This window comes from Schistocerca piceifrons, chromosome 10, assembly GCF_021461385.2.
Source record: "Schistocerca piceifrons isolate TAMUIC-IGC-003096 chromosome 10, iqSchPice1.1, whole genome shotgun sequence".
NCBI classification, from domain to species: Eukaryota; Metazoa; Arthropoda; class Insecta; order Orthoptera; family Acrididae; genus Schistocerca; species Schistocerca piceifrons.
The window spans coordinates 17,594,500-17,619,659 of record NC_060147.1 but is presented as its reverse complement, the minus strand read 5'-3'; the positions used below and the strand labels follow the sequence as shown (position 1 = coordinate 17,619,659).

Below are 25,160 nucleotides of genomic sequence, written 5' to 3'. Positions count from 1 at the left end.
TCCTGTGCAAGCTTCTTCATCTCCCAGTACCTACTGCAGCCTACATCCTTCTGAATCTGCTTAGTGTATTCATCTCTTGGTCTCCCTCTACGATTTTTACCCTCCACGCTGCCCTCCAATACTAAACTGGTGATCCCTTGATGCCTCAGAACATGTCCTACCAACCGATCCCTTCTTCTAGTCAAGTTGTGCCACAAACTCCTCTTCTCCCCAATTCTATTCAATACCTCCTCATTAGTTATGTGATCTACCCACCTAATCTTCAGCATTCTTCTGTAGCACCACATTTCAAAAGCTTCTCTTCTCTTTTTGTCTAAACTATTTATAGTCCACGTTTCACTTCCATACATGGCTACACTCCGTACAAATACTTTCAGAAATGACTTCCTGACACTTAAATCTGTACTGGACGTTAACAAATTTCTCTTCTTCGGAAACACTTTCCTTGCCATTGCCAGTCTACATTTTATATCCTCTCTTCTTCGACCATCATCACTTATTTTGCTCCCCAAATAGCAAAACTCCTTTACTACTTTAAGTGTCCCATTTCCTAATCTAATTCCCTCAGCATCACCTGATTCGACTACGTTCCATTATCCTCGTTTTGCTTTTGCTGATGTTCATCTTATATCCTCCTTTCAAGACACTGTCCATTCCGTTCAACTGCTCTTCCAAGTCCTTTGCTGCCTCTGACAGAATTACAATGTCATCGGCGAACCTCAAAGTTTTTATTTCTTCTCCGCGGAATTTAATACCTACTCCGAACTTTTCTTTTGTTTCCTTTATTGCTTGCGCAATATACAGATTGAATAACATCAGGGACAGGCTACAACCCTGTCTCACTCCCTTCCCAACCACTGCTTCCCTTTCATACCCCTCGACTCTAATAACTGCCATCTGCTTTCTGTACAAATTGTAAATAGCCTTTCGTTCTCTGTATTTTACCGCTGCCACGTTCAGAATTTAAAAGAGAGAATTCCAGTCAACGTTGTCAAAAGCTTTCTCTAAGTCTACAAATGCTAGAAATTTAGGTTTGCCTTTCCTTAATCTTTCTTCTAAGATAAGTGTTCCAACATTTCTACGGGATCCAAACTGATCTTCTTCGAGGTCGGCTTCTACCAGTTTTTCCATTCGTCTGTAAAGAATTCGCGTTAGTATTTTGCAGTTGTGACTTATTAAACTGATAGTTCGCTAATTTTCACATCTGTCAACACCTGCTTTCTTTGGGATTGGAATTATTATATTCTTCTTGAAGTCTGAGGGTATTTCGCCTGCCTCATAAATCTTGCTCACCAGATGGTAGAGTTTTGTCAGGACTGGCTCTTCCAAGGCTGTCAGTAGTTCTAAAGGAATGTTGTCTACTCCCGGGGCCTTGTTTCGACTCAGGTCTTTCAGTGCTCTGTCAAACTCTTCACGCAGTATCATATCTCCCATTTCATCTTCATCAACATCCTCTTCCATTTCCATAATATTGTCCTCAAGTACATCGCCCTTGTATAGACCCTCTATATACTCCTTCCACCTTTCTGCTTTCCCTTCTTTGCTTAGAACTGGGTTTCCATCTGAGCTCTTGATATTCACGAAAGTGGTTCTCCTTTCTCCAAAGGTGTCTTTAATTTTCCTGTAGGCAGTATCTATCTTACCCCTAGTGAGATAAGCCTTTACATCCTTACATTTGTCCTCTAGCCATCCCTGTTTAGCCATTTTGCACTTCCTGTCGATCTCATTTTTGAGACGTTTGTATTCCATTTTGCCTGCTTCATTTACTGCATTTTTACATTTTCTCCTTTCATCAATTAAATTCAATATTTCTGCTGTTACCCAAGGGTTTCTGCTAGCCGTCTTCTTTTTACCTATTTGACCCTCTGCTGCCTTCACTATTTCATCTCTCAAAGCTACCCATTCTTCTTCTACTGTATTTCTTTTCGCCATTCCTGTCAATTGTTCCCTTATGCTCTCCCTGAAACTCTGTACAACCTCTGGTTCTTTCAGTTTATCCAGCTCCCATCTCCTTAATTTCCCACCTTTTTGCAGTTTCTTCAATTTTAATCTACAGTTGATAACCAATAGATTGTGGTCAGAGTACACATCTGCCCCTGGAAATGTCTTACAATTTAAAACCTGGTTCCTAAATCTCTGTCTTACCATTATATAATTTATCTGATACCTTTTAGTATCTTCAGGATTCTTCCATGTATACAACCTTCTTTTATGATTCTTGAACCAAGTGTTAGCTATGATTAAGTTGTGCTCTGCGCAGAATTCTACCAGGCGGCCTTCTCTTTCATTTCTTAGCCCCAATCCATATTCATCTACTATGTTTCCTTCTCTCCCTTTTCCTACTCTCGCATTCCAGTCACCCATGACTATTAAATTTTCGTCTCCCTTCACTACCTGAATAATTTCTTTTATCTCATTATACATTTTATCAATTTCTTCATCATCTGCAGAGCTAGTTGGCATATAAACTTGTACTACTGTAGTGGGCGTGGGCTTCGTGTCTATCTTGGCCACAATAATGCGTTCACTATGCTGTTTGTAGTAGCTTACCCCTACTCCTATTTTTTAATTCATTATTAAACCTACTCCTGCATTACCCTTATTTGATTTTGTATTTATAACCCTGTATTTACCTGACCAAAAGTCTTGTTCCTCCTGCCACCGAACTTCACTAATTCCCACTATATCTAACTTTAACCTATCCATTTCCCTTTTTAAATTTTCTAACCTACCTGCCCGATTAAGGGATCTGACATTCCACGCTCCGATCCGTAGAACGCCAGTTTTCTTTCTCCTGATAACGACGTCCTCTTGAGTAGTCCCCGCCCGGACATCCGAATGGGGGACTATTTTACCTCCAGAATATTTTACCCAAGAGGACGCCATCATCATTTAATCATACAGTAAAGCTGCATGCCGTCGGGAAAAATTACAGCTTTGAGCCGTTCGCAGTACCAGCACAGCAAGGCCGCTTTGGTTAATGTTACAAGGCCAGATCAGTCAATCATCCAGACTGTTGCCCCTGCAACTACTGAAAAGGCTGCTGCCCCTCTTCAGGAACCACACGTTTGTCTGGCCTCTCAACAGATACCCCTCCGTTGTGGTTGCACCTACGGTACGGCTATATGTATCGCTGAGGCACGCAAGCCTCCCCACCAACGGCAAGGTCCATGGTTCATTGGGGGGGGGGGGGGGGTGTTCTACATTAACGAACGAAAAACAGTACGAATTGAAGGACGAACGACCTACTCCTACACTCAGTGTAGTTTAAAGCGAAGCCAAACAAAAACGCACTTTTCAGACAGCCTGGTACGAAAAGTATGCTTGGCTGACTGCGAATGCAGTTAATAACAGATTATATTGTTATATATATCTTATGTTTTGTGGTGAAAAGGAATGGTGCAATGAGGGCATTTGTACAATAAAGAACTTTGACAAGAAAGCACAAAAGCATTAGATATCAAAACGTCACCTGCAGAACAAAGAATCATTTCAGTTATTGGGCAAAAGTAGAATTTAGCACGCCCTTTCTGAAGCCGCTCGTCTCACAGCAATAAAATACAACAAAGACGTTGCATCCCGCAAGAGAGTATTGGCTTGTTTTATTCAGGTTAAAAAAAATGGTTCAAATGGCTCTGAGCACCATGGGACTTAACATCTGTGGTCATCAGTCTCCTAGAACTTAGAACTACTTAAACCTAACCACCCTAAGGACGTCACACACATCCATGCCCGAGGCAGGATTCGAACCTGCGACCGTAGAGGTCACGCGGTTCCAGGCTGAAGCGCCTTGGTGTCTTCAGAGGCCCAAAGTGATTGTAAGCTTGACACAGTACCCAAAAAATTGTACTCTAGATATGGTTTTTTACAGCTTTGTTTTCGTCTATTTTAAGTATGTACCATAGTTTTATCATTACTTATACAGTTGGATCCCAGCAGGGGAGTGCTCCTGGTTGTTCCGTGGTTTTCCCTGATAGGGGTTTTAAAGTGCGTCTTCCAGAACAATTTACAAATTATGATGCGGAGTTACACGACATCTAATGGCACAGGAGAGGGTTCACAGACATCACCGTACGAGTTTTCTTGTCTGTTCCAACTCTCTTAATGCACTGCAAGTGCTTCACCAAATGTATCCGGTAGACCCGCTGATTCATCTCATCCATTACTGCTTACAGTGGCTCCAATGCCGTGGCAAGAAGGTGGTCCTTTGCTGGGTACCTGACCACGTTGGGATTCGGGGTAAAGACATGGCTGATAAAGCTGCAAAGGAAGCATGTTGGGATGGTGCTGTCCATCAATGTCCCATCCTGTTGCACGCCATTATCTCATTTTCTGACAGATGCAACATGTCAGTGGGAGACTGAATGGTTGCAGGTGTCGGACAACAAACTGCAGTCGCTCAAACCGACTACTAAAGCTAGGCGGACTTCGTGTCAGCCTCGCCGTTGGAGACTGCGCATCGGGTATAGCCCTTTCACACGTGGCTTCCTCCTCCGGGGGGGATCCACCTTTCTGTGAAGTTTGTGGCGTGCTGCTTTCAGTTCAGCATATTGTGGCTACGTGTGTCCTGTATACTGACGTTAGGGCAGCCCTCGGTCTCACGGGAGATCTGCCCACCATCCTCGCAGATACCGATACCGGTGTTAACGGTGGTGAAATTTTGTGAACTATCAGACCTGATCCCTAAACAGGTGGGGAAGTGCGGCAGACCTTAGTACGTTATAAACTGCTCTGCATGTGGGGACATCCTTCGTCCCCACCCGTGAGCTTTCACGTTGACTTTTCGTCAGGGCGCTGGTGACCGTGATGTCGAGCAGGCCCCTCAACCCATCGAGCCCTCATCATCATCGTCATCTGATCTATCTTCCCTTTCAGCAGATGACATCAGCTCAGCCGATCACGTCCTTGAGTTTTATCAGTGTCAGTGAGATGACAGCAGTCATTTGAAGCTCTTTTTCGGGGAAAACAACCCCCCCTTAAATTGCAGTTCTCTTGGATTGCCTTTCATTTTTAGTTCCCCTCCTTCGAGAGTTTCGGTCCCATTGCTGCCAATTTAAAATTCGATTTTTTAGCCTTCACTAAGCCATGGAATGGGCACTTATGACCGTAGCAGTTTTGCGCCCTAAAACCATAATTATATATATAAAATTATCGAAACTCTCTTTTTGTCATTCACAATTGAAATGTTACCCCTAAACAAGATGTTTCTTTCTTCTGCAGCTACTGTGACTGTCTCCTGAAGATCAGCTTCATTCATAGCTTTGACAGACAGACTGGTGTCATTGGCAAACAATACTGTATCTGCTGCTGATATATAGGTGGCATGCCATTTATAGATTTTAAGAGCAGCAGTGGTCCCTGTAGGGTGTCCTGTGACACTCCGTATCTGACTCTTTGGTATGCTGATGAGTAATTTTTTCATGTATCTCTACCATTTGGTACCTGTTAGAGAGAGAAGATTTGAACCATTCATATTCTACGCCATGAATCCCCTAGCACATAGCAATATAGTTCTCTCTCTTTCTCTTAAAAAAAAAAAAAAAAAAAAAAAGTAAGACAAGTTGAAGACATCTCTCTATCCCCCTCCCCCTCCTCCTCCTCCCCCTCCTCCTCCTCCTCCTCCTCCACCCCCCCCCCCCCCCCCCCCCGCCTGTCATAATGGATTATATAGGGTTATTACAAATGATTGAAGCGATTTCACAGCTCTACAATAACTTTATTATTTGAGATATTTTCACAATGCTTTGCACACACATACAAAAACTCAAAAAGTTTTTTTAGGCATTCACAAATGTTCGATATGTGCCGCTTTAGTGATTCGGCAGACATCAAGCCGATAATCAAGTTCCACCCACACTCGGCGCAGCATGTCCCCATCAATGAGTTCGAAAGCATCGTTAATGCGAGCTCGCAGTTCTGGCACGTTTCTTGGTAGAGGAGGTTTAAACACTGAATCTTTCACATAACCCCACAGAAAGAAATCGCATGGGGTTAAGTCGGGAGAGCGTGGAGGCCATGACATGAATTGCTGATCATGATCTCCACCACGACCGATCCATCGGTTTTCCAATCTCCTGTTTAAGAAATGCCGAACATCATGATGGAAGTGCGGTGGAGCACCATCCTGTTGAAAGATGAAGTCGGCGCTGTCGGTCTCCAGTTGTGGCATGAGCCAATTTTCCAGCATGTCCAGATACACGTGTCCTGTAACGTTTTTTTCGCAGAAGAAAAAGGGGCCGTAAACTTTAAACCGTGAGATTGCACAAAACACGTTAACTTTTGGTGAATTGCGAATTTGCTGCACGAATGCGTGAGGATTCTCTACCGCCCAGATTCGCACATTGTGTCTGTTCACTTCACCATTAAGAAAAAATGTTGCTTCATCACTGAAAACGAGTTTCGCACTGAACGCATCCTCTCCCATGAGCTGTTGCAACCGCGCCGAAAATTCAAAGCATTTGACTTTGTCATCGGGTGTCAGGGCTTGTAGCAATTGTAAACGGTAAGGCTTCTGCTTTAGCCTTTTCCGTAAGATTTTCAAAGCCGTCAGCTGTGGTACGTTTAGCTCCCTGCTTGCTTTATTCGTCGACTTCCGCGGGCTACGCGTGAAACTTGCCCACACGCGATCAACCGTTTCTTCGCTCACTGCAGGCCGACCCGTTGATTTCCCCTTACAGAGGCATCCAGAAGCTTTAAACTGCGCATACGATCGCCGAATGGAGTTAGCAGTTGGTGGATCTTTGTTGAACTTTGTCCTGAAGTGTCGTTGCACTGTTATGACTGACTGATGTGAGTGCATTTCAAGCACGACATACGCTTTCTCGGCTCCTGTCGCTATTTTGTCTCACTGCGCTCTCGAGCGCTCTGGCGGCAGAAACCTGAAGTGCGGCTTCAGCCGAACAAAACTTTGAGTTTTTCTACGTATCTGTAGTGCGTCGTGACCATATGTCAATGAATGGAGCTACAGTGAATTTATGAAATCGCTTCAATCATTTGTAATAGCCCTGTACAATGAACTTTTCTCTGAGGGGGAACTCCTTCAGGCTCTTGACTAATCACACAGTGTGGCCCCAGGCCCTGGTTCAGTTCATCATCAGATGATCCAACATTTGAATGTTACTCAAACACTCTCATCTACTCAGGGGCTGCAACCTTATCTGGCCAGAAAGTATTTTCCCTTTACAGTGTCGACATAGTATTCCAATCTTTAAGCCAGACAAAATCCAGACATTCATTGACAGCTACTGAACAATTAGCCTCATGAATGTGCTCTGAAAACTGCTCAAAAAGATGGTAGCCCAACGTTGTTGTGGTTTCTTGAATCGCTGGGCCTTTTGTCCCCCAGTTTCCAGGAGGAACAATCCTCAATCGATGATGTGGTTAGGTTGGAAACAGCAATCTGACAGGGTGTTTGTAAATGGTGAAGTCTCATTGAAGCCTTTTTTATCTCTACAAGGTGTACAACACTGGTCGGTGTGATCACACTTTACTTACCCTAAATGATGGGGGCTTTAGAGACTCTCTGCAGGTTTTTATTTGTCAGCTTTTGCTACACTGATTGTTTCGTGTTACAGTTGGTACACTGCTCAGCCCTGCACGCGTCCAAAAGAACAGCAGGGCTCCATGGATTTCACACTTAATCACCACCATAAGCGGGCTAGTTACCTGTCATACCCTACGTCATACTCACGCTGTGTCAGCTTTTGCATCTGTAACAGGTCACAGTCAGTAGCCTCGACTAAACACCACTTTCGAGGTGCCATCCGAGAGGCCTCTGCTGGGACCCTTTCCTACGACTCCCAATTCTCTTTTACAAAAACTGGAGACATGCATTTTTTGTTGTCATGCTGCAGTCCATCTGGACCCAGAACTCAACTTATGTTCTCAGTGCTTGGACGTTGTTGCACAGTCCCAATTTGAGGGACTCCTCTGTGATAAAAAGCTGATACAGCTCTCCCATATTTGTCAACTGAAGACCAGTTGCATGCCTAAGCTTAACCCTCTTCTCTTCCTTGTCCACACCTCTCAGGGAGCAGATTGCGCTGTTTGACTCCGTATGTACTGGCCCCAGTTTCGACGCAACTGAACTGTGATTACCAGGTTTACGATTTAGGGGCACCTTGAAATGACTGCACCCAATCCATCATAGCGGAATAAGTCAGTCGCTGGTGCCATTCTAACTGCTTCCTTTGACAGTCTGTGATATAGCGTGGTTCTCCTCTCCCATCTGCTAAATTTTTGACATCTGCTGATGGTTAATTTTTTTTCTTTCCTATAATTTTTTGCCATATTTCTGTTTTGTAAGTGACATATGGCATATGTATTGCTTTCCCCAGAGGTGTAATTGGGCTTTCTGCATTTAGATTTGTTGTTCAGTTTATTCTTCTCATTATGCTGATTGCACTGATAGCATTGCTTTGGCTACAGAAAGTGTTGGGTGTTACAGTCAATTGGGCTTAATGCCATAGTTCGATACCTGTAAAACTTGGTGAGCTAATTAACGTAATTCCATTTAGTGACTCACACTGACAGAATTCTAAGCATTCTGACTTTCCTCTAAAGTACTCTAAATTACCAAAAACTGATTAATTGAAGAGACAGTTTACTTTCAAGTACATAAGCAGTCCCATCTTCCACTGCAAAATTCTATGTATCGACTGTTAGATCCTGACTTTTGACTACTTATTTCTGTTGCTTTAATTTTTGTGTGTTAAATGATATGCAGTATTGATTAACCAACTTAATAACTAATAATTTCATATTATTTACCCTGAAACATGTAAATAAAGGATCTGTAGTGTGTAAGCATAATAGCACTCGTGTATTTTTCTAAATTTCTGTCCAGGAAAATTGTCTATGAGCCAAAATCATATTTCTAGTACCTTCCGCCGTGGAAGTCGAACACGCAGCAGAACAAATGGACGTGGTCAGCCCATAGAGGGCTCCGCCTCTGCGGCGGCTATTCCGCGCAGTGAGGGCGCAGCCGCTAAGCCACGTGCAGACAGCGGCCAATAGCCGCTCCCTCCGGATTCGTATATAGGGACCCGCTCTGCCCTAGTCCACAGGGCCCCCTTCTCCTCTTTCCTCCTTCTCCCAGAGCGGATTTTCCTCCATCCCCCCCACCCCTGAGACCCTGCACCCCCTACTTGCCTCTCTCCTTCCCACATCCCTCCCTACCTGGCCCTCTTCTGAGCGCCCCCCATTCCCCTCCCCCATCTCTTCCCCTCCCTCCCTTCTTCAGGTCTCCCTCATCTCCTTGAACCTGGCAGATCCTCTGTATTGATCATCATCAGTGTGCCACGTCAGTGTTGTGTTTTGTGCTGTTTCTCATGTGCGTCAAAAGGTGTGATTTTAATTGTGTACTGCCTTGAGGTTCACCGTCAGTGTTACGTTGTGTGCTCTGCCATCCGTCAACACCTTTATGCTCCAGTCATACTGTGCCTTGTGTTCTTTTAATCGTCGCAGTGTGTGGCTTTTTGTGTGTGCTACTTTTAAACAGTTTTTTATCTCCATTTTACAGTCACCCCGTTTTTTTTTGTATATTGCCTTCCATGATGTTCTCCCTTTTTTATATCTATGTTCGCCTTCTTCTCTCCTTTGCTGTTTTTAAATGTCTTCTATTGTTTTGTTCTATGTCTTTCGGCTGAAGAGCAGCGCATATGCTGCTGCCAGCCCGCCCCGATGGGGAATTGAAATACAATAACGAAAAAAAAAAAAAAAAAAACCTAGTCCAGTTGGCAGGTCCCCAGACTCGCACGCACATAGTGAACATTCGCGCGCCGGAGATCGTCGACATCAGTATCTCGTGTGTGTGCTTCGTTTTGTGTTTCGTGCAGTTACGACTCCACTGTTCACATGTGCCTTCGCCGTTCTCCGTGTTTTGTGCGCCGTGTCCACAAGTGTTAGTGTTTTCATCGTCCACCGTGAACGGCTTCATGTTTATTGTTTTTTTGTATCTCCATTTTTTTGCCCGCCGTTTTTTTTTTTTTTTTTTTTGTATTGTCTGTATCACCTCTATGTCTTGTTGTTGTTCCAGTTAAGGCTGAAGAGCAGCGTACTGTGCTGCTGCCAGCCCGCCTGTATAGGTGATTAAAATTACAATAAAGGAAAAAAAAAACCCTAGTCCAGCCAGTCTGGTACTCGCTCTGGATTTCGTTTCTATCTCAGCGGTACTGCATTCTGGTCGTTGCTCGTTGTTGATATTTGCCTGGCTCTGGTTGCGAGTGGATTTACGTTTGGTGTTTGGTGTTGTGGTTTCCACAAGCCTCCGTTGTTTATCTCTTCCTTGTTGTGTCGGTCATAGTCGGCTGTTGTCAGTTGTCGTTGGTCTGCCGTCCGACTCGTGCTGTGTTTACCCGGTGGTGCGTGCTCCACCGCCGACGGCTTCCCCACCTGGCGGCTCCGATCCGCAGCCCAAGGCATTCCTGCTGTTGCTTGTGGTTACTACAATATTAGTTCTTGTAATACAGGAAAATCAGAAAAATCCAATCTAGCCATTTTTAAACCATTATGTAGCTCTCAAAATAAGTTTGTTCTTATGCCCATCTACAAAGAGTCAGACGTCACCCAAAATTGGCAGTTTGTCGTTTGAAAGCTCGCAAGACCTATGTCGGGAGCACTCCCAATGTCAAATCGTGCCACTACTGTGTGTCCTCAGCAAGCAAAAATTTGTGCACCAACAGCAGCAAAGCTGAGGACTTGAATCGTTAATAATTTTTGACTGATTTCTGTAACCTAAATTAATGAACATCTTTTACTAAACTGTGTTGTGAATAAAAAGTGATGTGAAATCTTATTGTAACCAAAACTGCTGATTGTTGCATGCTGAAGCTCATTATGGATTGAATTGAACTACCAAAGTGGAATGTTTTCTGCAACACAAACCGTTGCTCTTCTGCAACACAAACCGTTGCTCTTCTGCAACACAAACCGTTACTCTTCTGCAACACAAACCGTTGCTCTTCTGCAACACAAACCGTTGCTCTTCTGCAACACAAAAATGTTGTACTGAAATAAAATATCAGTGGTCTTAATGAAACACACATACCATTTGGCTTGCTAATTTTTTTTTTTTTTTTTTTAGGTATTTCCTCATTTACGCTATTATTTCTTGTACCACAGCTGCAAAGACAGATTGTCAACTTACATCTTAACTTACACCCTTGAAATCTCAAAATTTGTCAGGGAAAAATGCTAAAACTTGTCTGAAAATCAAAGAATTTTACTTGGGGAAACTTGTGGCAACCCCAGTCCGATACCTCGCCATTAGTCCCTCAATCCTCACCGACCAACCGACATGTTTCTTTGCAGTGCCCTGCTTCTGTAATTGTAACTTCTCCACATTTTCAACTGTGCGAATGCAAGCAATGAAGATCGCAAAAAAGCTGATGGTTGCCAGGATATTAGATATAACACGTAACATCTGAGAACAAATATGTAGTCCTGAATTCTATAAATTTTGGTACTACTATGTGCAGTGAATAGTGACACTGTGTAGCATTATTTGTCAATGCACGATGTAAACTCTCAAGCATAAATTTGAATATTCGTGCGAGCTACTCTTTCCATGTAGCAGAATTAGTACAGCTCTGTTTTTCTGCGCTAATGTGTTTCCAGTTAGTTGCACGTCGAGAGACACCCACTCTGCAGCAATAGTACCCAGAAAACAGCATTCGGTGAAATCGGAAAAGCATATGAGCACTTTGCAAAGTGTCTGTTGCACCCAAATAGTGCTCCCTTTACTGCAACAACAAAAGTAAAGAACATTAACAGTTTGTGTTATACTCGCCCAATAGTGATCACAGTCCTGTGCTGTGATCTTGACAGACCCCTTAGTCATTTGTATCCATTGTGACTAAAATGTTTGTAATGTACTTGAGAATTCAGTTTCTTATACAAATAACCTCCTCAATTCTCATATTTACTATTGTAACTCAAAGCATTAAACTTACTAAATATACTGCTCACTCTCAAAATTAAATACAAACCAACTCGAATCAGTTTGCAGTTGTAGTGTACAGAATGTAATGGTAACACTGCAGGGACTTCCTGTTAAGTTACAGCTGTGTGCTGGAGTGGGACATTACCTTCTGCCAACTGAGCAGTCAGAGCATGACTCACGACCTGTCCTCACAGCTTTACTTCTGCCAGTACCTCATCTCCTACCTTCCATACTTTACACAAGTTCTGTCATATTCCTTGCAGTCTCAACACTCCCTAAAGAAATGATCCTACCTCGAAATGGCTCAGCTGTAGCCTTTACGAAAGTTTCCAGAATGAATTTTGACTCTGCTGCATAGAGTACACTGGTTAATAACTTCCTGGCAGGTTTGAGTCTTGGTCAGCCATATACTTTTATTCTGCCATGAAATTTCAAATTGGTGCACACTGTCCTTGAGGGTGAAAATTCATTCAGAGTAACAAAACCACATGAACTGGAAAAAGAAAAAAATAACAAATTACAATAAATTAAAAGCTCATTTTTGGTCTCACTGACAGTTCAGTGAGTCTTTCTCAGCAGCAACAGTACTTAAATACGAAATTACATAAAACCACAATAAAAGTCCAACACATTTTCATTAAACAGTCACAGAATAATTAATTATGTAGAAAGGCTGACCTCTACTTACTTTTTAAAATAATATTCGTTTATGTATTGTTAATAAGAGATAGTGATACATGTTAGCTCTAAGAGCTATAATGAGAAAGACAGATCACATTTTATTCAAGTTTATGTGCCCTGTCTCGTATGTAAAATTTTTCAACGTTAAGAAAAGCAGATACATATGGCTAAATTGACAGTGAAATTAGTCTATTCTTAGTATGCATATACAGAAAGAATTATTGCTACATGTGATCTTTGTCTTGTCATGACAACCATATCACCACTGGAATTAGTTCAATGTGGACAAATGGCAGATGCTGTATCTGACATACCCATGACATGCAGGATCACAGAAGATTGTCAATAACAAACCCACTGAATTTTGCATAAAACTAGAAGTATAAAATTTATAGCTGATGTTGTTCGTGCCCGTTACATATAACTTACTTTGTAGAAGGTACTTGTAAAAGAAGTACACAAATTAAAGAAAAAACCTTAGTGGACAGTCTCCAAACATTTGTGCTATGCACAAAGGAAAGTGTGTTTGTTTCTGTGTTCTATCAACATATCAACGCTTTCGTTTGGTAAGTTACATCGTAGAGAGAGAGAGAGTGTGTGTGTGTGTGTGTGTGTGTGTGTGTGTATATATATATATATATATATATATATATATATATATATATATATATATATGTATTCCTCAAATCCTGCCCTGAAATGAGATCCATCCTTCAAGAAATCCTCCCTACTCCACCAAGAGTGTCTTTCCGCCGTCCACCTAACCTCCATCCATAACCTCTTAGTTCATCCCTATGAAATCCCCAAACCACCTTCCCTACCCTCTGGCTCCTACCCTTGTAACCACCCCCGGTGTAAAACCTGTCCCACGCACCCTCCCACCACCACTTACTCCAGTCCTGTAACCCGGAAGGTGTACACGATAAAAGGCAGAGTCACATGTGAAAGCTTTCTATGTGGGAATGACCAGCAACAAACTGTCCATTCGCATGAACGGACACAGGCAGACAGTGTTTGTTGGTAATGAGGATCACCCTGTGGCTAAACATGCCTTGGTGCACGGCCAGCACATCTTGGCACAGTGTTACGCCGTCCGGGTTATCTGGATACTTCCCACCTATCCGAACTCTGGAGATGGGAACTTGCTCTTCAATATATCCTCTCTTCCCGTTATCCACCAGGCCTCAATCTCCGCTAATTTCAAGTTGCCGCCACTCATACCTCACCTGTCATTCAACAACATCTTTGCCTCTGCACTTCCGCCTGGACTGACATCTCTGCCCAAACTCTTTGCCTTTGAATATGTCTGCTTGCATCTGTATGTGTGTGGATGGATATGTGTGCATGTGCGCGAGTGTATTCCCGTCCTTTTTTCCCTCTAAGGTAAGTCTTTCCGCTCCCGGGATTGTAATGACTCCTTACCCTCTCCCTTAAAACCCACATCCTGTCGTCTTTCCCTCTCCTTCCTTCTTTCCTGGCGAAGCAACCATTGGTTGCGAAAGCTAGAATTTTGTGTGTATGTTTGTGTTTGTTTGTGTGTCTATCGATGTGCCAGCGCTTTCATTTGGTCAGTCACATCATCTGTGTTGAGAGCGGGGAGTTGGAGAGAGGGGAGTGCGGAAAAGGAGAGACTTTGGGTACATTGGTGGAATAGAAGGCTGTGTAACGCTAGAGTTAATGACAATTATTAACAAAGGTTGTGGTGAGGGGACTAGAACGTAGGATATATTACAAGAGTTCCTAGCTGTGCAGTTGAGGAAAAGCTGGTGGTGGTGGGAAGGAACCAGGTGGCACAGGCTGTGAAGCAGCCATTAAAGTGGAGAGTGTTGTGTTGGGCAGTGACTCTACAAAAGCCTCCAAACCTCCCACGCATCCCCTCATAGCTGATAAACCCTGCCTTGCTGACCTCACCCTCAAAAACTCCCTCCCACTGTCATCGAGAATTGAGAACCTAATAGACCCGAAACACAGTCATGATCTTCCTCCAAAAGCCTTAACCCCAGAAAGTATCAGTCCTTTCTAAACACCTTACCTCTTCCCTGACTTCCAAATACAGTCGTGCTGGACTTTTTAGAGAATTTCTCTCCTCCTGGTCCCTACAGTGGAAAAATACGTTTGCCACCCACTGGATTCGATCGAAGTTCGATGTCAGACCTGGCTGACTTGGTTCACTCCTTCATTCGACCGTGATCCACCCAAATTGCACCCAAACCACCCTCTGTTAACTTTCCAGAATTTCTTAAGCTTGAACCTTGCCTCACCGCCATTCCCCAAATCCCTCAACGTGTAAACTAACTCATTATCCAGAAAAAGAACACAATCTGCCACATAAAAACAGATCCTGACCTTGGAAGCCTACCTGCTGGTAAGGGCTCCAACATTGTGGCCTTGAAGCAGGCAGAAGGACTCCACCAGCTGTCTGATTTGTCCACCTACAAACTTGTGCCACATTGACCCCATTCTAGAAATCCAGCAGGCTCTCCAGACACCCCTGAAATCTTCAGGACCGTTGCAGGACCTCTGTCCCACCCCCTCCCGCCCTCCCCGTCCACAGCTCGTGGTCTCATGGTCGCACTCTCGCTTCCCGAGCATGGGGTCCCGGGTTCGATTGCCAGCAGGGTCAGGGATTTTCACCTGCCTCGAGATGACTGGGTGTTTGTGTTGTCCTCCTCATTTCATCATCATTCATGAAAGCGGTGAGCTTGGACTGAGCAAAGGTTGAGAATTTGTACGGGTGCTGATAACCATGCAGTTGAGCGCCCCACAAACCTATCATCATTATTATCATCATCATCATCATTATCATCATCTCCCCCTCCCCCCTCTCCCCTTCCTTCTAAATCCTCCCCTCCCCCTCCCCCTCCCCCACCAACCACCACTCTCCCAGTCACTGCACTCCTACCTTCTACATGCTTCCTAAAGTCCATAAACCTAACCACACAGGACACCCCATTGTGATCGGTTACTATTCTCCCACAGAGAATCTCTGCTCTCGAAGACCAATACCTTCAGCCGATTACTCACAACCTACACTCTTATACTAAGACAACGACCATTTCCTCCTCCAACTCTCCACAGTTTATTGCACGGTGCCTGCTCGTCACTATTGGTGCCACCTCCTGTTACATTAACATTCCTGATGTCCACAGCGTAGCCAATAGTGAACTCTGTTATTCCCAACACTTGACAGATTCCAGACCTCTTCAACTTCATTCCTGGTCACCCTGACCACTTTCGTCTGGCACTCCTCAACCCAACAAGCCACCTTCCTGGATGTTGTCCTCCACCTCAAATACAGCTACATCAGCACCTCTGTCCACACGAAACTTACCGACCACCAGCAATACCTCCACTTAGGCATTCCCTATTGAGAAGTCCCTTTTGTACAGCCTAGCCACTCGTGGCCATCGCACCTGTGGTGACAAGCAGTGCCTCTCAAAATATTCCGAGGGTCTCCCTGACGCCTTCACGGACCGACCTTGTACAGAAACAGATATCCCGTGCCTTATTTCTCCAGTCACCCACCACCTTCCAAAGTCCCACTGTCCAACCACAGAGGAGCATTCCTCTTGTGACTCCATACCTCCCAGGACTGGAGCAAGTGAATCACATTCTCCGCCAGCGTATCGGCTACCTCTCGCTGTGCCCTGAAATGAGGAATGTCTCGCGCACTACCCTTTCCACCCCTCCCACAGTGGTATTCCGCCGTCCACTGAACCTACACGATATCCTAGTCTGTACCTAGACGACCTCAGCTCCCTACCCTACGCCTCTAGCTTGTTGTTGTTGTTTTCAGTCCTGAGACTGGTTTGATGCAGCTCTCCATGCTTCTCTATCCTGCGCGAGCTTCTTCATCTCCCAGTACCTACTGCAACCTACATCCTTCTGAACTTGCTTAGTGTATTCATCTCTTGGTCTCCCTCTGCGGTTTTTACCCTCCACGTTGCACTCCAGTACTAAATTGTTGATCCCTCGATGCCTCAGAACATGTCCTACCAAATGATCCCTTCCTCTAGTCAAATTGTGCCACAAACTCCTCTTCTCCCCAATCCTATTCAATACCTCCTCATTAGTTATGTGATCTACCCATCTAATCATCAGCATTCTTCTGTAGCACCACATTTCGAATGCTTCTATTCTCTTCTTGTCTAAACTATTTATTGTCCATGTTTCACTTCTATACATGGCTACACTCTATACAAATACTTTCAGAAACGACTTCTTGACACTTAAATCCATACTCAATGTTAACAAATTTCAATTCTTCAGAAACGCTTTCCTTGCCATTGCCAGTCTACATTTTGTATCGTCTCTACTTCGACCATCATCAGTTATTTTGCTCCCCAAATAACAAAACTCCTTTACTACTTTAAGTGTCTCATTTCCTAATCTAATTCCCTCAGCATCACCTGATTTAAATCGACATCATTCAATTATCCTCGTTTTGCTTTTGTTGATGTTCATCTTATATCCTCCTTTCAAGACACTGTCCATTCCGTTCAACTGCTCTTCCAAGTCCTTTGCTGTCTCTGACAGAATTACAATGTCATCGGCGAACCTCAAAGTTTTTATTTCTTCTCCATGGATTTTAATACCTACTCCGAACTTTTCTTTTGTTTCCTTTACTGCTTGCTCAATATACAGATTGAATAACATCGGGGAAAGGCTACAACCCTGTCTCACTCCCTTCCAAACCACTGCTTCCCTTTCATGTCCCTCAACTCTTATAACCGCCATCTGGTTTCTGTGCAAATTGTAAATAGCCTTTTGCTCCCTGTATTTTACCCCTGCCACCTTCAGAATTTGAAAGAGAGTATTCCAGTCAACATTGTCAAAAGCTTTCTCTAAGTCTACAAATGCTAGAAATGTAGGTTTGCCTTTGCTTAATCTTTCTTCTAAGGTGGGTCGTAAGGTCAGTATTGCTTCACATGTTCCAATATTTCCACAGAATTCAAACTGATCTTCCCCGAGGTCCGCTTCTACCAGTTTTTCCATTTGTCTGTAAAGAGTTCGTGTTAGTCTAAGCCTCTAGCATATATCTGGGTAAAAAAACCAGATGCAGGACCTGTTCCATACATTCTCCCATCAATACCTACATTCTGGTCACAAGCATCACCTATGCCATCGAAGGCGGGGCTACCTGTGAAACCGATCATGTGATTTAAAAGCTAAGCTGCAACCACTTAGCTGCTTTCTAAGTGGGCATGACAACTGTCAAACTGTCTGTCTGCACAAATGAATACCGGCAAACTGTGGCCGAGAAACATCTGGACCGCCCCCCCCTCCCCCCCCCCCCCCCCCCCCCCCCCCCAAGTTGCTGAGCAGGCTGCTCGTCAGGACATTCTCCATTTTAATTATTACTTCACTGATTGTGCCATCTGGATCCTCCCTGACATGTGTCCTTCCTTACAACACCAGCTTTTCTGAATTTTGCAGGTGGTAACTCTTCCTGCAATACCTCCTATGTACCAATAACCTTCCCAGCCTCGAGCTTCTTTAGCCATTGTCCATTTTCCTTCACCCACCTATCTCCTTCCTCATTATCTCTCAGTGCTACACAGTCTTCTGTTCCACCGACACACCCACAATCTTTTTACTTCTTCCTTTTTCACTCCCTTTCCACATCCTCTCCCCCACCCACTGGCCCCTCTCTACTCTCCCAACTGCGCCTAGCTGCCTTACCCTCTCCCCACCTCGTCCCTGTATGCTCCCACAAGCAGCACTTTACAATCCCCCACTCATATCCTGCCATCCCTTCCCATTTCATCCACATCGACATCTACATTTATACTCCGCAAGCCACCCAACGGTGTGTTGAGGAGGGCACTTTACGTGCCACTGTCATTACCTCCCTTTCTTGTTCCATCCGCGGAAAGCCTCCATGTGAGCTCGAATCTCTCTAATTTTACATTCGTGATCTCCTCGGGGGGGTATAAGTAGGGGGAAGGAATATATTCGATACCTAATCCAGAAATGGAACCTCTCGAAACCTGGACAGCAAGCTACACCGCGATGCAGAGTGCCTCTCTTGCAGAGTCTGCCACTTGAGTTTGCTGAACATCTCCGTAACGCTATCACGCTTACCAAATAACCCTGTGACGAAACGCGCCGCTCTTCTTTGGATCTTCTCTATCTCCTCAGTCAACCCGACCTGGTACAGATCCCACACTGATGAGCAATACTCAAGTATAGGTCAAACAAGTGTTTTGTAAGCCACATCCGTTGTTGATGGACTACATTTTCTAAGGACTCTCCCAATGAATCTCAACCTGGCACCCGCCTTACCAACAATTAATTTTATATGATCATTCCACTTCAAATCGTTCTGTATGCACACTCCCAGATATTTTACAGAAGTAACTGCTACCAGTGTTTGTTCCGCTATCATATAATCATACAATAAAGGATTCTTCTTTCTATGTCTTTGCAATACATTACATTTGTCTATGTTAAGGGTCAGTTGCCACTCCTTGCACCAAGTGCCTATCCGCTGCAGATCTTCCTGCATTTCGCTACAATTTTCTAATGCTGCAACTTCTCTGTATACTACAGCATCATCCGCGAAAAGCCGCATGGAACTTCATTTATATATATTGTGAAAAGCAATGGTCCCATAACACTCCCCTGTGGCACACCAGAGCTTACCTTAACGTCTGTAGACGTCTCTCCATTGATAACAACATGCTGTGTTCTGTTTGCTAAAAACTCTTCAATCCAGCCACACAGCTGGTCTGATATTCCGTAGGCTCTTACTTTGTTTATCAGGTGACAGTGCGGAACTGTATCGAATGCCTTCCGGAAGTCAAGGAAAATGGCATCTACCTGAGAGCATGTATCTGATATTTTCTGGGTCTCATGAACAAATAAAGCGAGTTGGGTCTCACACGATTGCTGTTTCCGGAATCCATGTTGACTCATACAGAGTAGATTCTGGGTTTCGAGAAACGACATGATACGCAAGCAAAAAACATGTTCTAAAATTCTACAACAGATCGATGTCAGAGATATAGATGTATAGTTTTGCGCATCTGCTCGACGACCCTTCTTGAAAACTTGGACTACCTGTGCTCTTTCCGAATCATTTGGAACCTTCCGTTCCTCTAGAGACTTGCGGTACATGGCTGTTAGAAGGGGGGCAAGTTTTTTCGCTTACTCTGTGTAGAATCGAATTGGTATCCCGTCAGGTCCAGTGGAATTTCCTCTGCTGAGTGATTTCAGTTCTTTTTTTTTATATTCCTTGGACACTTATTTCGATGTCAGCCATTTTTTCGTTCGTGCGAGGGTTTAGAAAAGGAATTGAAGTGCGGTCTTCCTGTGTGAAACATCTTTGGAAATAGGTGTTTAGTATTTCAGCTTTACGCGTGTCATCCTCTGTTTCAATGCCATCATCATCCCAGAGTGTCTGGATATGCTGTTTTGATCCACTTACTGATCTAGACTAGAACTTCCTAGGATTTTCTGTCAAGTCTGTACATAGAATTTTACTTTCGAATTCACTGAACGCTTTATGCGTAGCCCTCCTTACACCAACTTTGACATCGTTTACCTTCTGTTTGTCTGAGAGGTTTTGGTTGCATTTAAACTTGCAGTGAAGCTCTTTGCTTTCGCAGTAGTTTCCTAGCTTTGTTGTTGAACCACAGTGGGTTTTTCCCGTCCCTCACAGTTTTACTTGGCACGTACCTGACTAAAACGCATTTTACGATTGCATTGAACTTTTTCCATAAACACTCAACATTGTCAGTGTCGGAACAGAAATTTTCGTTTTGATCTGTTAGGTAGTCTGAAATCTGCCTCCAATTACTCTTGCTAAACAGATAAACCTTCCTCCCTTTTTTTATATTCCTATTTACCTCCATATTCAGGGATGCTGCAATGGGCTTATGATCGCTGATTCCCTGTTCTGTGCTTAGAGTCGAAAAGTTTGTGTCTGTTCCCACCCCCAGCTTCCTTCTCGCTCTCACCACTCAGCTTCTCTCCCATTTCACGCAGCAGTAGCTTGCAGTCTGGCCCGAGCAGCTCAAGACAGCGGTCGTGTGCGAGTGAGTTGCATGTGCATGGGTGGGATGGATGAGTGTGGGAGGGTGGGTGCCTACTTCAGAAAGAGGCCTTTTGACCAACACCTTCTTACTTGTTTAGCAGCCTTTTTGTTGTGCCCATCTGCAACTCATCTCCACTATATGCTGAGTAGAAGTCTATCCTTTTCAAAATTTTGTCATCTTTATATTAAAGTCTTCACTTTGTACTGGTGGTTATCTCTCTAGCCACTCTTCCATCTTATAAATATCTGCAAGCAAGTAAGCCAACCAATGGTTACACAGTGGAACCATTCACTTCTTAGGAGATATTTAACTTTTTTCCCGGACTTCAATAGCGCAATAATCGTCTGCTTATAATTTGGTCAGCTGCAGAGAGAGACAAGCAGTGGACACAGTTGTCTCCAATGGTATGGTTTCAATATGGGATACTTCAAAATTTCTGCTGGTGAAGATTTAAGCCTATTCACTTTTGAAATTGGTAATTGGCAGAGAATTTAAGTTCCAGAGTCACTGTACAACATAGCTGGTGTGGTGTCACAAGGCTTAGGCCTGTCCTACCCTTCATTAAATCGACCGAGACTTACATGAATAATTGTAAGAACAGTTATTATTATTATGTTCTTTAAGTTTGTTTTTGGGTTTTCAGAAATACTGTGCGAAGAAAGTTATTGTATGTTGCAGATAACGTGGAAGACATTGCCCAATGATCACCACAAAAGTTTGACGTAGCGGCAGGTGGGCAAGGAATAAAACAAATGCTGCAAACTACCGCGAGCCACGGAAGAGCCCGGGCCGTGAGGGCGTCAAGCTTCCTAGGTCATCGTCGGACAACGTCAAAGGAAGAGATATTGTGCTTTCTCTTTGTAAACAGATCGATTGAGTCTTGAAAGGTACAGGTGGGTGATACATTAGGTGGGACCCGATGCCTGTAATACATCCACAGTTATTAAAAACTTGTTAAAAACCAATACTTCATCATTTATACAGATAAAAAGTAGTTAAGATATAGGAAAGGAAGAGTTGCGGCATCAGAATGAAAAGTGATACATTGCTCAGCAATGGAGGAGGATGTAAACAGTGGGCGTTACGTGGTGAAAACAAATCAACTGATAAAATAGTAAGTCTGTAATTAAGCATAAAGCCACGTAACACTGCACTGGGTACAAATCATTATGCCAATATTGTGCCTAAATTCTCCTACACTACACTACACTACACTACACTACACTACCACGACCACAAAAAAAGAAAAGAAGTTCTCAGCCTGCTAGTGAAAATGAGAATTTATATCTTCAAAATCTTTTTGTATTTCAACATAATCTCCTTTGACATTAATACTCTTTAACCAGTAGTGTTTCAGTGATGGTATGGCATCTGTGGGTGTTCCTCTCGAACTAATGTAAAATGCTAGTTACAGCTGTGTTTGCTTTTCGGTTGGACAAAATATACTAAGCAGCGGGGAGAACTTGATGTTATGGGAAGAGATGGCGTTCTGAGGGAGCCAAGTGTGGGAACAAGGTGGGCACTGCAAGAGTCCACGGTGCAGATCACTCAGTTTTCTGCTGCGGTGATACTTTACTGCACACGTGAATGTCTTAAGGAAAACCTGCTCTCTCTTCTCAGATATTTGCATCCAGATGCATTAGAAAGTTAGAATATTACTCCACAGTTATTGTTTTATCCTTTTAACAATACTAGATTAACTGATGCTATGCCCCTTCCTGTTGATGACATCATCTTCCCCTTCTTTGGAACTGAAGAACTGCCTTCTGTTGTTTCTGTTTACTGTTGTGATTCTGGTGTACAGTGGTGAAGGTATCTTTCATCCATTTCACACACTAACACACAAAATCACTTTATTATTATTTTATGAATGTTTGGAAATTGTGATATGAATTCATTTCTGAATCACTGTGAACGCGTTGAGCAACAGTCTTAAACAAAGTTTTCTCAAGCAGAATTCATCTGACAAAATGTAGCTGACACATTCTTCTGAAATCCTTACAACTTAGCAATTTTACGCCTCTCGGTACACTGATCTACAGAGATCGTATCGTGTCATTCTTAAACAGTTTCCGGTGTATTTGCAGATTTCGGGTGTCCATCTACTGGATTATCTCAGAAACTCTCCCGGCCTCATTTAAATTCGGCAGGCGAGTCACTGTACACTTTGGTGAAACGAATTTTGTTGGCTTCGAGCCTTCTTTAGCAAAACAACTGTAGCACTGCACGATACCTGACTCTGTATTACTGAGAATTCACTCACCACGACTAGTTCAGACAGCTGTCTACAGACAATTACTGGTCTGAGTTGCTTTGCAGTTTCACACAGAACTTCTTAAGTTCTACCGATCTCCAGAGAGCAAAAAGTGTGCACCTAGTGCTGCGATATAATGATTAGGCAGACAATTTTTCAGATCACCTTACTAAGTGTCTTCTTCTGCTAGTTTCGTACATTTGTGACCCACTTTGGAGGCCCATGTTGTAGGGGACAGTTTTGCAAACAGTCGTACAAATTTGTCACCTGTGATAAAATCCAGTTAGTAATGACTTACTTCACGTCTTCATCAAAACACGGTCCCAAAAAACATGAACGGGGATGTGTGTAGAAATTGTGGGTTAACAGATCAGCTCTTTAGGAAATTGGACTTTCTCTCAACAGAAAACGACTACTGTACACATGTGCCTGGGCATTATCATGTTGGAAAGTAGTAAAACAGACTGCTGTTTAAACATACAGTGTATACATGTCTTGTTTGCAGAGACTATTAGCTTTCTCTTCACCTTTCTGTCACATTTTCTCTGCTTGCAAATGACCATGTTGGATATTAGGAGCCAAAGTAGCCAGCTTTGCCTTTCTTATGCATAAATAGGTTGCTGTGTTGTTTTGTGGATGAAACATAGTTTATGGTTGGCTTATTACAAATATCTGTGGCATTGTTTTTTGCTTGCTTTAATTCAAAAATGTTAGTGCCCTATATTACGGCCACGAAACTTGTAGCAATGTACGCCGAAGTTGGGCCTCTGCTGTCAGGTCTCACATGGCAGTGGTCCCCATTGCAGATAGGCTGCCTAACAGCTTACAGGAGCAAAGGACATTTGATTTACAGTACTACATGTAATTACTGTCTGAACTTAAAACAAAATGCTGTCATAATATACTCATTGAGAGGTACAATCCTAAGTCAAAGATTTAACGTAATAAAACAAGTATTTGAGTTCAAAATTATGCACTTTTTGAGGCTGCATAACACACAGCACACAAATTACCCAGACTGCGCGCACACACACACACACACACACACACACACACACACACACACACACACACGTGTTTTCGGGTACCAGACCCCAACAGGTGTTCCCGGTGTTAACATTAAAGGCTTGTTATCTACCGACGCAATCGCAATTGCCTAGCACTTTGCTGAGCACTATGCTTAAGCCTCTCTGTCAGAGAATTACCCCCCACCCTTTCGCACTCTCAAACGGCAGCTGGAATGGAAAGTCCTCTCATTTGCTACACGCCACAGTGAACCCTATAATGCCCCATATACAGAGTGGGAGCTCCTCATTGCCCTTGCATATTGCCCTTGCATACTGCCCTTGCATATTGCCCTTGCACATTGTCCCAACACTGCTCCTTGGCCAGATCAGATCCACAGTCAGATGATTAAACATCTCTCATCTGACTACAAGTGACATCTCCTCGTCATCTTCAACCGGATCTGGTACGATGGCATCTTTCCATCACAATGGCGGGAGAGCACCATCATTCTGATGCTCAAATCTGGTAAAATCCTGCTTGATGTGGACAGCTATCGGCCCATCAGCCTCACCAACGTTCTTTGTAATCTGCTGGAACATATGGTGTGTCAGCGGTTGGGTTGGGCCCTGGACTCACGTGACCTACTGGCTCTGTGTCAGGGCGGCTTCCACCAGGGTCACTCTACCACTGATAATCTTGTGTCCCTCGAGTCTGCCATCTGAACAGCCTTTTCCCAATACCAACATCTGGTTGCTGTCTTTTTTGATTTACAAAAAGTGTGTGACATGACCTGGTGACCCCATATCCTTGCCACATTATACGACTGGGGTCTCCGTGCCCCACTCTCCATTTTCATCCAAAATTCCCTGTCATTTTGTATTTTCCGCACCCTCTCGAAAACTGGACAGCAAGCTACATCGCGATGCAGAGCGCCTCTCTTGCAGAGTCTGCCACTTCAGTTTGCTAAAAATCTCCGTAACGCTTACCAAATAACCCTGTGATGAAACGCACCGCTCTTCTTTGGATCTTCTCTGTCTCCTCCGTCAACCCAACCTGGTATGGATCCCACACTGATGAGCAATACTCAAGTATAGGTCGAACGAGTGTTTTGTAAGCCACCTCCTTTGTTGATGGACTACATTTTCTAAGGACTCTCCCAATGAATCTCAACCTGGTACCCACCTTACCAACAATTAATTTAAATGATCATTCCACTTCAAATCGCTCCGCATGCATA

The 25,160-nt window shown here is 43.7% G+C and overlaps 1 protein-coding gene across 1 annotated transcript in view; it reads left to right on the top strand.

Annotated features, from left to right (window-relative positions):
- The first annotated feature begins 9,307 nt into the window (after window positions 1-9,307).
- LOC124719075 overlaps window positions 9,308-25,160 on the top strand; it is a 94,836-nt gene continuing 78,983 nt past the window's right edge. Inside the window, exon 1 of the mRNA XM_047244756.1 lies at window positions 9,308-9,343. The gene's annotated coding sequence lies outside the window, so the exon portion shown is untranslated. The remainder of the gene's footprint in view (window positions 9,344-25,160) is intronic.